We start from the raw sequence: 13875 nt of genomic DNA on the forward strand, positions 1-13875 counted from the left end.
TTGATTGTCATGGGTATATTCATGGATGTCACAGGTGTCCAACGATGTTATATGGGTCCATAGATAGCCATAGATGTTCACAAATGTCCATAGATACCAAAGAAAACTCTAATGTGGTTGCCCTGAGCAACTTAAAGAATTGAAGTACCAATTCCTGAAATTGCCAACTCTGCAGGAAAGGTATGTTTTTGAGAGGCGATCAAACTTTGTTTTGGTTACAGTAAGTTTGAGGCACTTCTGAGATGTTTATGTCAGATGACAAGTAGATTGCCCATAGTCTGTGAGTTCAGGAAAGGGGTCGAGGTGGGAGGCACGGAGATTTGGGGGTCTTTCACATCAAGATCTGGTTGTGGATGAAACCACAAAGAAGAGAATAGGTCTGCGGACAGAGCCATGGGGCCCTCCAGCACTTAGAGTCAGGGTGACGTGGGGGAAAGAGCAAAAAGACCACTGAAGAAAAATAATTGACCAGGAGAGTGTATGGATGGGTCCTGGTGCCAATGGGTGTAACTTCAAGGGGGCGAGAGTGCTCACATTTTTTCACATGCTAATAAGTCTAGTAAATTAGAGTCTGAGAAATGACCGTTTAAACTAGTGGTTCCCAACCGTTTTTGGCCATGCCCCACCTAAGCATCTCTAAAATCGTTTCTCACCACACCCTCTCATGACATATAATTCTTGTTATTCAAAAAGTGAGCTCCTATTCACATGGAAGAAGCCTGAAAGGCCATTAACTTGGTCTAAACAAGATTCCAAAGAACATGAAAGAGAAAAATAAAAGAATGAAAGGACAGTTGAAGTACTGAGAAAGAAATCACTAAGAAATTGTTTTAAAAAAATAACAGTAATATGAAGTGATATTAAAAAATAGCAAAGTTTCAAAACATATAATAGAGAACTGAAATGCATAAATACATCACAATATATATTTATATACTGTATATGAGGCCACTAGACCCATAAGAAATGCAAAAATGTCACTGTTCACAACTTATTCTCCAATTACCCCCTTAAAAATCGAATTTACCCCCTGGGGGGCATGTGCCCCATGTTGGGAACCACTGGTTTAAATTCAGCTAAGTGGCATCAGAACTGATCTGGACAAAGGCAGATCTGGTGGCCTTACAGAGGCAGATATCTTCATTGGGTTGAGTTCAAGAGAGAATGGAGGAAGAGGAAGTGAAAAGCCTCGCTTGAGAAATGTTGCAGTAACTCTGGAGCCAAGGAATGAGTCTATAGCAGAAAATGGCTGTACTCCTCAGTCCCTTGGAATTTCTGAGTGATAGAAGAGTCTTTTTTTTTTCTAATGAGGCAACACTTTTCTTGTTGTTAATCCTTACCTGAGAATATTTTCTCCATTGATTTTTTTAGAAAGAGTGGAAGGGAGGGAGGGCAGGGGTGAGGGAAAAATAGAAAGAGATAAACAGAAACGTCGATGTGAGAGAGACACACTGATTGATTGCCTCCCATAGGTGCCAGACTGGGGCCAGGAATCAAACCTGCAACCCAGGTACCTGCCCTTGACCAGGAATTCAACCCATGACCCTTTAGTGCACAGGCTGGCACTCTAACCACTGAGCCCACCAGCCAGGGTGTAATGAGGCAACTCTTGTTGATTCCTGGATGGGGGCTGGTCAACAGAAAGACTGAGCTATAATTAGAAGCTTAGACATTTAAGCTCCATCCTCCATTCTCCAGAGAGAAGAGAGGGGCTGAAAATGGAATTAATTATTGATCGTGTCTACATGATGAAACCTCCATAAACATGCTGACTATGGGGCTGAGGGGGATTTCAAGTTGGTGCACTTGACGAGACATAGAAGCTCCTTGCCCTTCCCTCATACCTGGGCCCATGCATCTCTTCATCGGGATGCTCATCTGTATCCTTTATCGCATCCTTCCATAACAAGCTGCTCTATGGCTAGTTTCCCTGAATCCTGTGAGTCACTTTAATGAATTAATTGAACTTGAGGAGGGAATCGTGGGTACCTCTGATTTACAGCCAGTTGGTCAGAAGCACAGGTGGCAACCTGGACTTGTGATTGGCATCTGAAGTGGCAGTGGGGGCGGGGGATCTTGTGGGACTGAGCCTTTAACCTGTGGGATCTGACAATATCTTCAAGTAGATGGTGTCAGAACTGAGTCCAGTTGTAGGATGTCCAGCTGGTGTCAGAGAATTGCTTGGTGTAAAAGTAAAGGAGATCCCTGGCTGGGTGGCTCAGCTGGTTAGAGCGTCATCTCATACACCAAAAGGTTGCAGGTTTGATGCCTGGTTGGGGCACTTACGGGAGGCAACTGATCCATGTTTCTCTCTCACATCGATGTTTCTCTCTGCCTTCCTCTCTTTCTATAAATCAATAAAAACATATCCTTGGGGGAGGATTTTTTTAAAAAGGGAATAAAGGAGAGACACACAGAAGGAGAAGTTCTTTTTCATAAACATCCAGTGTTTGGCACACAGGAGAGCTCTGAGAGACCAGGGGTTGAGTTCATGACCAGTAGATGTGTGCTCTTGAGAAGTACCTAACTTCTCTGAGACTTACTGTCTTTCTTTGTAAAATAATAGTATTTTCCACAAAGGTCTGTGAGAGTGGTCACTAGAATTGGAAAGCACCCAATAAGAGCCATCTTTGTTGCATAAGTGATTAAATGGGACCTTGAGAAATATACAATAAAAGAATGAAAGAACGATCTGACCGATATTTCTCAGGGGTTAGAGTGTCAGCCCATGCACAGAAGGGTTGTGGATTCAATTTCTTGTCAAGGGCACGTACCTGGGTTGTAGGTTCCATCTCCGCCCCATTCTGGGTGCATGCAGGAGGCAACCAATAGATATGTCTCTCTCACATCGATGTTTCTCTCTCTCTCTCTCTCTCTCTCTCTCTCTCTCTCTCTCTCTCTCTCCCTCTCCCCTCCCACCCTCTCTAAAAATCAATCAAAAAAGATATCCTCAGGTGAGGATTAACAAAAAATAAATTTTATAAATGTATTTTTGAAAAATGGAAGAATGCCGAAACCGGTTTGGCTCAGTGGATAGACCGTCAGCCTGCAGACTGAAGGGTCCCAGGTTCGATTCCGGTCAAGGGCATGTACCTGGGTATGTACCTGGGTTGCCGGCACATCCCCAGTGGGAGATGTGCAGGAGGCAGCTGATCGATGTTTCTCTCTCATCGATGTTTCTAACTATCTCTCTCCCTTCCTCTCTGTAAAAAATCAATAAAATATATTTTTTTTAAAAATGGAAGAATGAACAAAGATCCTATTACAATCAAATTCATTGCAAGAACTCCTCCCCCTGTCCCCACCTTGCTCTGACCTTGCTGTTCTTTGCTCTCCACACAGGGTCACCAAAAGATGCCAGAGTTAGACGGCCCCGTGTCTGACTCCACTAGCTCTGCAGGGACCGCCCCGACCTTGAGGGTGGAGCCAGAGGTGTGTTATGCCTCCCTCCGCTTTCAGGGGAAGAATCCTCCTCAGACAAGCACTGAACCAGAATACTCAAATGTCAGGACCCAGTGAGAGGCCGAAATGCCCATATCCCTCTAGGAGGAAGGGGGACCTACCAGCTGACTTTTGGAGAGCTCACATCCCCACAGGCAGTGGGTTTATAAACTACTGTATATACCTTTCATGGTATGTTGGAACTATCTTAGGCATTGCAGTCAGAGAGACCTGGGAGCAAGTTCATGCTCTTTCCATCCATTAAGAAGAATATGACACCACCTGAGCCACCTTACTCCTCCGGGACTTGATTTCCTGATTTGTGATCAGGCGTAAGAAGTTCTACATAGCAGGGTTGCTATGAGCATTAAATAAAAGTATGCATGGAACCTGGCCGGCAGCTCAGTTGGTTAGAGTGTTGTCCTGTTACGCCAAGGATGTGAGCCTCAGTCAGGGCACACACAACAATCAATCAATGGCACCGGCTGGTGTGGATCCATTGGTTGAGTGCGTTCCATTCACCGAAAGGTTGCCGGTTTGATTCCATGCCCAGGATTCTGGCTCAATTCCCAGTAGGGGCCATGCAGGAGGCAGCTGATCAAAGCCCTGCTCTCACATCCATTTTTCTCTTTCTCTATCTGTCTCCATTCCTCTCTGTCTTTCAAAGAAAAAAATCAATGAAAATATTTTTAAAAGAAGAACCAACCAATGAATGCATAAGTGGAAAAACAAATCGATGTCTCTCTCTCTCAAATCAATCAATAAAAATTTTTTTTAAATACGTATGGTGCCTGGCTGGTGTGGTTCAGTGATTGAGTGTGGACCTATGTACCAGGAGGTCATGGTTCACCTCCTGGTCAGGGCATATGTCTGGGTTGTGGGCTCAATTCTTTCTCATCATTGATGTTTCTCTCTTTCCCTCTTCCTTCCTCTCTGAAATCAATTTAAAAAGATATTTTTTCTTTTTTAAAAAAGTCTTCATTGTTGAAAGTCTTACATATGTCCTCTTTATTCCCCCATTGACCCCCTCCAACCCACCCCCGCCCACCACCCCCACCCAAGACCTTTAGCACCTTATTGTCTGTGTCCATGGGTCATGCATATATGCATACAAGTTCTTTGGTTGATTACCTCCCACCCACACACTCTCACTTGCCTTCCCTCTGAGAATCCGCACTCTGTTCCATGATTCCATGTCTCTGGATCCACTCCGTTCATCAGTTTATTTTGCTACGGGCAAAATCAATTACTAACACTTATAGAATTTCCTAAAACTCAGAGTCAAAACACTGCTCTATCTCCTCAGCCAAAAAGAACCATTGACAAGCCTCTCAATTTGACATTCATGAATCAGGGAAAAAACTTTGTAAGGGGACAGAGAGCAAATATGTTAGGCTTTGCAAGCTGTGTGGTTTTTGTTGCAACTAGGCATCTCTGCAGTGCAAACACAGCCATAGGCAATCTGAAAAGCAATTAATGTGGCTGTGTCTCAACAAACTTTTATTTACAAAAGTAGGCAGCCCCCCTTGGCTATAGTTCTCTGACCTCTGCTCTAAGTTATTCTTTTTTTAGAAAAATCCTCATCAAGGATATGCTTATTTGATTTTGAGAGAGAGCAAGAGAGAGCAAGAGAGAGCAAGAGAGAGGTGAAAGAGAAACATCAATTGGTCGCCTCCTGCGTATACCCTTATTGGGGATGGAACCCACAACCTAGGTATGTGCCCTGACCAGGAATCAAACTTGTCACCTTTTAGTGTATGGGACAATGCTCCAACCAACTGAGCCACCCAGCCAGGGCTGTTCTAAGTTATTCTTAATCTCATGCAGCCCACTTTTCCATCACCATAGCCTAAGTCATCAACCCCTCAAGCCATTCTCTAAGAACCCTTGTTCTGATGCGTTCCTCACTGTCTTTGAGCATCCACATCCCTCCTCCAGGAACTCCCCTCACCAAATCATCATCTGGGTAACACCCTCTTAGCCTTCAAAATGGGCTCAAAAATATGTGTCTGGGTTGATAAAATGAAGGAAAAAGCAGGAGCTCATAATCTTCCTCCTGAAAATAAACCAATATTTGAACTTAAAAATAGTTTAAACAAAAACAGCCCAGAATTTACTTGCAGCTCCAGTCAAAGTCACAGTGGCAGGGGCCAAGGCAGAGGTGGTTAGGGGCAATCAGGCTGGCAGGGGAGAGCAGTTAAGGGTGATCATTCCAGCAGGGGAGAGACAGTTAGGGGTGATCAGGCCAGCAGGGGAGCAGTTAGGGGCATCAGGCAGGCAGGGAGAGTGGTTAGGGGTTACCAGGCAGGCAGGCAGGTGAGTGGTTAGGAGCCAGCAGTCCCAGCATGCGAGAGGTATCTAAGATTGGAGAGGGTGCAGGCCGGGCTGAGGGACCCCTCCCCATGGATGAATTTCATACACTGGGGCTCTATGTAGTATGTTTATAAAGTGACCCCTAAGGAAACAAATATGGTGTAAGAAAACACCTGAACCCTTCTGCTCTAGACCCAGAAGGAATAACTGAGCCAGACTTCTGTTCATCATAGTGTCATTATAACAATACAGATCAACCCATCCGCTGAAAACATTAAACATTGATGCTTAAACTTCCAATCCAGAGAGGATGGCATGGACCCATTGTCCCTGGCTCCTCCCCTCTACTCACAGCTATAAACCCCATGAATGGTGCAAGAGACAACTCATGGAGAATTCTGGAAAGTGGTAAGAAGACAGCAAATTGGTCGAGAGCAATACAGAGGCAGGGCACCTCAGTCGCTGACCCAACAAAGGACAGACACTCAGACCCGTGGTTTCCCACATCCTGACTCAGAATCAAAAGGCAGCCAGGTAGCCTCATTCCTCTCCAAGACCCTCTGACACTGTCACGTGAGTCCAGCAAGAGGTATCAATCAGAGCCAGAAATAAGTATCCAGGAAGTGCTTCCCTTCCTCGTCAGGCCCGAGACTACCCTCCCCTGCCCAGAAGCACGGGGGTGGGTGGACAGAACTGGAGAAAGGGATCCAGGCAGAGTGTCTAATATCCCTGACTCTGACCCTAAAGTTTTCTCCTTTGTCATTGTGAAGATTAGCCTCTCACTTTGAAAGATTTTGTTCATTTGGGTGAGGCTGGCATGAAGCAAGCTATTGAAAGGAGGGGTACAGAGGACAGTGGACAGAGAGCCTTATCCCAAACATCCTCCTGCCTGTGGCTCAGCCAGGTGGGACAGATGGACCTCATCCTCAGGACAGACAATCCCTGAGAGAGAACAGGAGAGATGGGAGACAGAGCAGAGGGAGGAGCCCAGCCCCCATCACTCCCGATGGTCTGCTTCTCCCCTGGTTCGGTCCATCACCACCTCTTTTCCCTCCTGGCCTCAAACTGGGACAGAAGCCTCTGGAGACCCTGTTTCAGCACCACGGACAGGACAGCTCCCCAACATGACTTCCGGGTGTCTCTGGAGCGCCCTCGGGAGGTCAAACATTTACCCGGCCGGCCCCAGTGCAGAGTAGGAGGAGCCTGGGGAAGGGTCTGGTGACATCCTGGTCAATGAAGCTGGTCAGCGTGTCCAGGACCTCCCAGGACGTGCCGCCCCCTCATGCTTGGGCCCTTCGCCCAGTATGGGTGTTAACTAGGATTGGATGCTGTGTTGAGTAGTTAGATGGGAATAGCAAAACCAGACTCGGAGCGGCATGGGAGGAAAGCATTCACCACTCCAAGTGGGTGTCCTTGTGACATTTTATAGCCGTTGCAAGACCTTGGGAGAAACGGGGTTTCCTTTTAATTTTGTATCTGTCCTCCCGACCGGCGGAGGAACTTCTGGTGTGCTGTCTGTCTTTCCCCATCAGAGCTGGCTTTAACTTGTTCCGTCAGGGACAGGCTATCCCTTTTTCAGGTTTTCTCACATTTCTGTCTGGAACCTTCTGCTCTCTCTCGGTGGTCTCAACCACCCCAGGGCTCTCACCCCAACTTCTGCGCAGAGACTTCCTGCACTTACTGGCCCAGACTGTCCAGAGTCCCACCGTCAAAAAGTGGCAGAAAGTGTGGTTCCCCATAGCGCTGAAAAGAGGAAGTTCATGTCCTCCCGACATTTTCCTACACCTGCCTCTTCTTCCGGACTTCACCCAGCTCAGGAGCTCCCACATGGGAGCTGGCTTCCTCCTCCCCTGTGGCCTCTCACGGGTGACCCCTTATCTGAGTCCCCCAAACACCAAAACACAGAGAACCAGCTGCTCAGCCCCCAGAGCCAGCATTCTACTGGACGCAGACCTCACTCCTGTTTTTCCTGGTGGGGCTGGGGGCCTCCAAAATAAAGGAGGGATGAGAAAAACTTGAGGACACGGGAAAGGTCTTGGACAAGGGATCCAGAAAGAAAGGGCCAGACACAGGGATACTCCAACCTTTCTTCCCACCCCCAACCCACTCCTGCACATTAGGGAAGCACTTCGCTGAGTTGGCCCTGTCCCTACAGAGAAAAGCAAACTTTTGTTCACCTCTCACTTCTGGTTTCTTGAACTATTATTCCCTCTGGTTGTGAGTGAGCAGATACAGGGAGATGAAAAACAGATATATGTCATTTCCTTTACCAAAATTAAAGCAAAACTTTACGCAAAATCCTGCGACTTGTGCATTTACTTCTAGGGAGATCTGCAAAGCCTGTCATTTGACACATATTTATCACTACTGTGCTGCTACTTTGTGCAAAACACATCCACGGTGCTTGAGAGAGTTGCAGATTCTTGATTTCAAAGACTCGTCTTCCACATACCAGCTAATCTGTTCTATCCTCCAGGCACACACTTACCTCCTCCTCAGAGCTCTCCCAGCCCCATAAATCCCTCACCCAGCTCCCCTCATCATTAAAGTCTTCCATCATCATGACACATTTGTCACAGCTAAGAAAGTTACATTGGTGCATTACTATGAACTAAGCCCTCCTTGGAGATCTTTCTGGATCAATCAGTACATAGGCAACATTCTCTATTCTTACTGATGACTCCATGGTCTTCCACTTGGAAGTATATTATTTTATAAAGTACTTGGACCTCCGTTGGTGGAAAACTATGCCACTTTCAGTTTTTAGCTGAGTTAAATTATACTGTAACGAATTACTTGTATGAACATCCATTATGTGTGTAAGTGTATGTGTGTGTGTGTGTGTGTGTGTGTGTGTAAAATAATTTTCTAGAGAAGAAAGTCCTAGATCAAAGGGTATGTTTGTAATTTCTACAGATACTGGCAAATCCTGTTTCCTGGATGTTGTTCTGTTTATACCCCTGCAATGTGCTTATTTCTGTGCTAAACATTTTCTTCCTTGATGAAATCCTAAATGAACTCCCTACCATTTTAACGTGCCTTGTCATTTTGTGACTAGGTTAGAGATAACTAGGTTGAGTTATCTTTAAGGACCATTTGTATTTCCTTGTGGATTTCTTAATGATTTGAAGACACTCTTTTCATATTAAGGAAATCAGCTGAGTGTCAGTTGAGAAAATGTATTTCCTGCCTAATGATGGCCTTTTGACTTAGCATATGGTGATTTTGCCAGGCAAAAACATTCTTATTACATCGCGTACAGTTGTGTATTGAAACTGGCTCTCTCTGGTTGGCAAGAGCCAATTGTGCCCTTCCTTTCCCAACTCCAGGTTCGGTGACTTCAAATTGGGTGCTTGGAATTGGCCACGATGGCAGTATTTACACCAAGGACATTGGAAAACCCTACAAATCAGGACTCTCTCTGTACCCAATGATCTGGTTGTTAAACATTTACCAGTAAACCACTGGTTGAACTTCTCAGAATTTTCCTTCATGCCTTTGACTTTCCCCACTCTAGTACTATGTTTATAATTTATTTTTCAATTACAGTTTATGTACAATATTATATGACTTTCAGATGTATATACATTTATATAATTTATGAAGTGATCCCCCTGATAAGTCACGGGCGACACAGTGCTCAGAACCTGTGAAGCAGCGCGTGACTGCATTTAACATCCCGTCCTCTCAGCTTGAAGAACTCTCTTACACATTTCCTGTCAAGCATTATGCTAAGCGGAATAAGCCAGACACAGAAGGACAAATGCTCCGTGATTCCACTTGTTTGAAGTATCTAAGATACTCAGGTTCATAGGAGCAGAGGATAGAGTGGGGGCTGCCCGGGCCTGGAGGGAGGGGAAATGGTGAGTGTGTGTTCAGCAGGTATAAAGTGTCAGTTATGCAAAATGTATAACTACTGGAGACCGGCTGTACAACCGAGTGCCTGCATCATGCACTTAAAATTTTTGTTAAGAAGTAGATCTCATATTAAAGTTTCTTTTCATTTAGTTATGAAGTTTTTTAAATGTATTTTTTTATTGGTTTCAGAGAGGAAGGGAGAGGGAGGGAGAGGTAGAAACATCAATGATGAGAGAGAATCATTGATCGGTTGCCTCCTGCATGCACCCCATTGGAGATGGAGCCCGAAACCTGGGCATGTGCCCTGGCTGGGAATCGAACCGCGACCTCCTGGTTAATAGGGTTGACGCTCAACCACTGATCTCTGCCAGCTGGGCTATTTATTAAGTTTTTTGTTTGTTTTTTTTTAGAGAAAGAGGGAGAGAGAGAGAGAGAGAGAGAGAGAGAGAGAGAGAGAGAGAGATCAATTTCTTATTCCACTTATTTACACATTCATTGGTTGCTTCTTGTATGTGTCCTGACTGGGGATCGAACCCACAGCTTTGGTGTATGGGGAAGACGCTCTCACCTACTGAGCTACCGGCCAGGGCTTACATTTTCTTATGACAAACAAAGCTCCACAAAACACGAGACACAGGGAAACACTGAGAAGTGATAGATATATTTCTTACCTTGATTATGGCCATGGTTTCAACAGGTATATGCATATGTCCAAATGCATAATGCAAGCATTAAATAGGTGCCATTTTTTTGTCTATCAACTGTACCTCAATAAATCTATTTTAAAAAATAGAGACACATTTGTGAACCTCATTATCGCTCCTACAGTGGAAAACAAATCATTACTCTGGACCTCAGTGGGTTGTCCTAAAGCTCAAAGGGGCTTTTGTAGATAAAGTACTTAGAAGAGTAATTAATCGATGCTAAATATTCACACTAACTGGCTTCAAGCAATTAGCTGGACCCACTCCAGCTGATGACAGAAGTCTTGGCTGACCTTTCCCCTGATCCCAATCGCTGGTTGAAGAGGACCAGAGCTGGAAGGGCCATTGCTGCCACCTGGTGGCAGAAACATGAATTTCTGCCTCTGCAGGTTCCCACAGGAAGGTGGTCCCCTTGGGCGAGAACACACCCCTTTGGCTGAGCTGAGGTTTTGCAGGAGGTTCTAATTTGGTTTGCTGGGCATTGGATGGGAGGTGGTCGCAAAGTAGGGTGTCAGGAACCTCTGGGGAGGGAGGGAGGCGGGAAGGGAGGGAGAGAGAAAAGAAGTGAGAGGAGGGGAGAGAGGGAGGGAGAGGGAGGGAGAGGGGAGGGGGAAAGAGAGGGGGAGAGAGGGGGAGAGGGAAAGAGAGAAGGGGAAGAGAAGAGGGGCTAGAGGAAAACACACAAAAGCGACAAGAAGGAGGAGAGTGAGAAGAAGCGGGGAGAGGGAGAGGGGGGGGTTTTCCCTGGTGCTGCTGGAAAGCTGTAACTATGCTTACTGCACACCGACACCAACCCATATCCTGCGCATTCTTACCAGACACAACATGACCTCTAGGTGACCCCGGGTGGCTCAGGACGCACAGTTGCAGGCTGCTGGGGCCTGTGAAAAGCTAGAGAAACAGCCACAGAGACCAACCTGGACCAGAGGAGGTGCTGCCTGAAGCAAACGCGGGAGGCCAGGTGCAGAGGAAAACCGCACTGTGCCTTAGAAGGGGCGTTCCCAGCAGCCTTCAAGCCCTCACCCAGCCCCGCCCACATGTGCTAGTGGAGAGAGGATGGCCAGGGGCCAAGGTGATGAGTGCATTTTGAGTGCTAAATGCCCAGGTAATTAGGGGCACCGCTTGTGGCTTCATAGAAACCCGTATTTCCATCCTCTTTCTCCACTTTATTTCTCTCTCCCTTTATTTCAGAGAGGAAAGGAGAGGGAGAGAGAAATAGAAACACCAATGATGAGAAAGAATCATTGATCGGCTGCCTCCTGCATGCCCCTGCCCCCCCCCCTTATGGGGATTGAGCTGACAACCCTGGACCAAACCCAGGACCCTTCATGCTGCAGGCCGACACTCTATCCACGGAGCCAAACCGGCTGGGGCCTCTTTCTCCACTTCTTAGCAGGATTCAGATGCCTCGGTCGCTGGTACAGAGATCAGGTAAAGGACAGGCTACGGGCAGGAGCCAGGAGAGAGACGGGCAGGTGCTACCCTCCCAGGCTCCGGTGGCCTGTCTGTGGCCCTCTCTGAACTGCAGGCTCCGCCTCTGAGAAATGAGGAAGTGAGCAAGTCTCCCAGGGCAGCCCAGGCGGTTGTGATGGAGAGCGGGGCCCGAGGTTCCTCTCCTGTGTGCACCGAAACCTCTTCACCTTATTGTCGGGGCTTCCTCTGGGCTCTTCGTTCCTTGAAAGAGGAAACTTGGACATCAGACTAAACCAGGAACCGGCGTGGCAGGTCACGCTCCAGAGGGGCCGCTGCCCCTGGCATCTGGGCTGAGCTGGAAGGGCAGGGGGTGAAGCCGAGCCACCCACGCCAGGGTCCCAGGCCCAGCACCTGGATTTCAAGCTGGAAGTGATGATACAGGAGGGCTTGTGTGTCCCCGCACCCTGCACCATCTCCTGCCCTCAGGCGGCTGGAGCAAACCCGCACCTGCCTGTGGCTACTGGCCCCAGTGCTCGGAGGAGCCTGGGTAGGGTGCCCTCAGGGCTGCACCCCCATCAATCAAGTCCCTGGAAATATCACCGTGCTTTGAATATCACCTGGATGATGGAGATGGATGTATTTTTCAACTGGGAAGAAGAAATGATGCAATTACTTACATGCTTGCTTTCTCTGCACGTACCAGGTGTGTGGTACCGCCTGTAATAAGGACAAGGATTTCCCTAATCTGTTTGGCTCAGTGGATAGAGCCTCAGCCTGCAGACTGAAGCTCCCAGGTTCAATTCCTGGTCAGGGCACATGCCTGGGTTGCAGGCTTGATCCCCAGTAGGGAGCATGCAGGAGGCAGCCAATCAATGATTCTCTCTCATCATTGATGTTTCTATCTCTCTCTCCCTCTCCCTTCCTCTCTGAAATCAATAAAAATACATAAAATAAAATAATAAAGACAAGGATGGATGGAAGGTGGGGACCCCAGAAACCTGGATGCTATGGACAGAATTGGGTCTCCTCCCCCACATTCATATGTTGAAGCCTTAACCCCCAACGGGATTGTTCTTTCAGAAAGAGTGACATTAAAGCAGCCCATGAGGGTGGCCTCCTAAAACTGAGGGCCTGATAAGGAAAGGACGAGAGGACACAGACACTGGGGCAGTGGGGGCTTTCCCGGGATGGGAATGGCTGTGGGTGGGGGGTCAATCGGAGAAAAAGGAGACCTATGTAAAACTTTTGACAATTTAAATGAAAAAAAAAGCTCAGAGCCAAATCTGACAAGAGAAAAAAAAGACAAGGAAGAGAAAGTGAGGAAGTGATCTTCCAGTTCTCTCCCCACATGTAATAATCTATAATAATAAAAGGCTAATATGCTCATTAGACTTGACAACCAAAGAACTTTCCAGATGAAGCCATGGGGCAGGGGCTGAGGAAGAGGCCATTAGGGGTGATCAGGCATAAGTCAGGCAGGCAAGCTGTGTAGCTGGTCAAGTAGAATGAAGTTAACTAGAAGAGGATGCTCTGCCAAGAAAAGGCGGGGGCCTGCAAGTGGGCCACTTCAGAACAAAGTCTTGGAAGCAAGACTTATTGTTCAGAGGCAGAACTTTCCTTGAGGTGATAAATAGTCCATGAGGGCATGGAAAGTTCAAGGGAGGGTGCACTGCTGCAGGTGGAAAGGGTCTTTGTATAACATAGGAAATTAATAGTGTAATGTATAACTTAGCTTAGATGATCTCATAAGCATGCCTGTTAATCATTGTCACTTGCTGTACTCCATTGTTATTTGCTGTACTCCCTCCCCAAATAAAAGCCATGAGAGCTTTGGGGGCTTGGCTACTTGCCTGACTAGCAATAGCCCTCTGCTTCTCTAAACTCATCCTGCACGCTGAGCTCATCTCAGCGTCACCGTTCAAACAGAACATCAACAGCAGGTAGGAGCCAGGAGTCCCAGATTGCGAGAGGGATGTCTGACTGCCAGTTTAGGCCCGATCGGCAGTCTGACATCCCCAGAGGGGTCTTGGATTGTAAGAGGGTGCAGGCCGGCCTGAGGGAACTCCCTCTCCCATCCCATGCATGAATTTTGTACACTGGGCCTTTAGTAATAATAAAAAAACATAGGCCATGTGAAGCCCAGAGA

This window comes from Myotis lucifugus, unplaced genomic scaffold (assembly GCF_000147115.1).
Source record: "Myotis lucifugus unplaced genomic scaffold, Myoluc2.0 scaffold_924, whole genome shotgun sequence".
NCBI classification, from domain to species: domain Eukaryota; kingdom Metazoa; phylum Chordata; class Mammalia; order Chiroptera; family Vespertilionidae; genus Myotis; species Myotis lucifugus.